We start from the raw sequence: 3,131 nt of genomic DNA, 5'->3' as shown, positions 1-3,131 counted from the left end.
GTTGACCAAAAATCACTGAAAAAAAAACTATACGAAAACAACATGACCCCCGCTTACGCTTCGCATGCGGGGGTCATAATAAACAGTAAGAAAACAATATGTTTCTTTTTTTGTATTACTTGGAAATTCTGAAAAAGTGCTCAGCCTCAAAAGGTTTGGTGACCTCTGCCACAGATAATGTATTTATCAATTATATTTTGACAAAATTCAATTGTTGCAAATGTTTTAACCAAAACACTGTAGCTGCCTATTTGTCCACAACTTTGTGACCCCACGATACTTCATCGTCATCATCACTTCATTTATATAGCACATTTAAAAACAACAATGTTGACCAAAGTGCTTCGCAGACACCTTACAATTAACAAGCTAAAAAACAAATAAAAAGACACAAATTACAAACTCCTGAGGTAGCTCAAACTGAACTTGAGTTAAAAGCCAGTGTAAAAAAGTGAGTTTTTAGGCAAGATTTAAAAGACTGAACAGACTTTGAAATATGGATCTCAGGAGGCAAGTTGTTCCAGAGTCTGGGGACCGCCACAGGAAAAATATGTTCCCCTCTATGCTTTAGTTTTGCCTTTGGCTGCACTTAAAGCATACTTAAACTCCTGCACTTGAGGCAGAAACTCACCCCCAACCTGGAGAGAGAAATCCACCCTTTTTTTCAATTTAGGACCATGGCCTCAGATTCGGAGGAACTGATCCTCAGCTCAGCTGACTCACACTCGGCTGTGAACTGCTCCAGTGAGAACTGAAGATCGTGGCACGATGATGCCAACAGAATCTGCAAACAGCAGAGATGGAATCCTGAGGCCACCAAACCAGACTCCCTGTGCTCCCTGGCTGCACAAAGAAATTATATCCATAAAAACAGTGAACAGAATCTGTGAGTCCCACTCTGAAGGGGTCCGAGTCCGACTTAACACTGGCAATGCAAACCAAACTCACACCTCTAATAGGGACTGAATAACTTGTATCAAATGACCCACATTCCCATATTCACGGAGCAACCCCACAGTGTACCTCGAGGAACATGTTTGAAGGCCTTCTCCAAGTCCACAAAACACATGTAGACTGGATGGACAAACTCCCATCACCCCCTCAAGGAGTGATGGTAAAGTGTTAGTCCAGTGTTCCACGGCCAGGATGGAATCTGCATTGTTCCTCCTGAGTCTGAAGTCCAACCATTGGTTGGACTCTCTTCTCCAGTACCCCTGAAAGACTTTACTGGGGAGGCTATGGAGAGTGATTTCATTATAATTGGAACATACCCTCCGGTCCCCCTTTTTGAAACCACCACCCCAGTCTGCCAATCCAGTGGCACTGCCATCGATGTCCATGTGGTGTTGCAAAGTCGTGTCAACCTAAACAGCCCCACAACATCCAGAGTATTGTGGAAATCAGGGTGGATCTCATTAATCTCTGGAGCTCTGCTGTCGTGGAGCTTTTTAATTATCTCAGCAACCTCAGTCCAATGGACAGACCAGCCCTGTCAGACTCAGCTTCCTCCATAGAAGATGTTCAGGTGGGATTGAGAAGGTCCAATAAGTATTCTTTTCACCTCCTGATGACACCACTGGTTGAGGTTAACAGCGCACCACCTTCACTTTGTACAGTATTAGTGAAGTGCTGCTTTCCCCACCTCAGCCACAGGTGATTTACCAGGATCTCCTCTGAGTCAATCGAGAGTCTTTATTCAAGGCCTCAAGGAACTTCTCACACTTCTGATCTTTTGCCTCAGCACCAGTTCAGCTCCTCTCTTCACCTGAGCATCCAAAACATACTGCCACAGATCTGATGACACTACTAAAGTCAGTCATTGAGTTATAGGGTGCCCTGGCACATTTATGTACACCCTAATGTTCGAACATGGTGTTTGTGATGGACAAACTGTGTCTAGCACAGAAGTCTAACAACAGAACACCGCTCAGGTTCAGATCAGAGGGGCCATTCCTCCCTGATAGACCAGGGTCAGAGCGCCAAGGTCCCCGCTTTTGGCTTCCGCCCATAGCATCGTGCACCCGACATAAAATGGTCCCTCCTGCAGGTGGTGGGCCCACAGGAAGGCAAACCTATGTACAGTAGCTCATTTGGGCTGCACCCAACCGGGACCAGTATGTAGAAACCTTGCCAACCGGTACTCCCAGTTTATCCCCTCCCATAGGCCTGGCTACAGGGTGGTGCCCCAATATCGCACATCCAGCCCTTGTCTTTGTTTTTCCATGATTTCTTCATTTATTGAAATATTTGTATATTTTTAATAGTCCTTCCAGGAAGAAAAAAGTAATTATTTAACTAACTTCCCAACTAAATGGAATATCAATGATTTATGAATCAACACAAAAGTTGTAAAATACTTTTAATAGCTTTGTTTTGTTTGCTGCAAACAGAACCTATGTAAACAGAAGTTTCATGTTCCATTACTGACCTCTTTTGGTCACAGTGAGAACTACAACTCAAACATTTTTTTTCAAGCTATTATTAACTAAACTTTGTTAATCATATTTTATTAAAAGGTTTTATCTATTTGAGTTGGAAGGCAGCAGATTGGAAGATTTTCTTATAAACATCTGTGTTCTTTAACTGCTTCTTCTTTTTGGAAAGCTATAGGCTCTTAATTTAAAATGTGTTAATTTTTTACTTGCTGCTTCACAAACAGTGAAAAAGACTGGGTATATATGAGTACAGAGAGTCACTATTCTTAATTTTGAAATTTATTGAACATTTAGAATCATTTTCTGTGAAACAACCAGAGTGGGATTGTCACATTACTGAGAGTTAAAATCTGATAAGATACAACACATAAACATGATGATTAAACCGCAGGATAGGTCCACTACACCTCCGTATCCCCAGGACATTAATTTAAATGTTATTCTGAGGGACTATAGGGCTCAAAATCCCTCTGAAGCTCGACAAGGACACTGACGTTAGGCATTAAAAACATTTGCAGTAATATTTAAATATAAGGATTGTGTTTAAGACTCATTAAAGACACTTTACAAACATACTGTCATCTCTTAGATATAAATTTTAAATAATCTAATAATTTATAACATCAAACAGAAGGTTCCTACAGGATTAAAATCATGTCATTGAACCATGAACAAGCTTCACCGAGAGAATAATAT

The sequence above is a fragment of the Austrofundulus limnaeus genome, unplaced genomic scaffold (assembly GCF_001266775.1).
Source record: "Austrofundulus limnaeus strain Quisiro unplaced genomic scaffold, Austrofundulus_limnaeus-1.0 Scaffold81, whole genome shotgun sequence".
In the NCBI taxonomy this organism is placed as follows: domain Eukaryota; kingdom Metazoa; phylum Chordata; class Actinopteri; order Cyprinodontiformes; family Rivulidae; genus Austrofundulus; species Austrofundulus limnaeus.
This window is presented reverse-complemented; position numbering follows the sequence as displayed.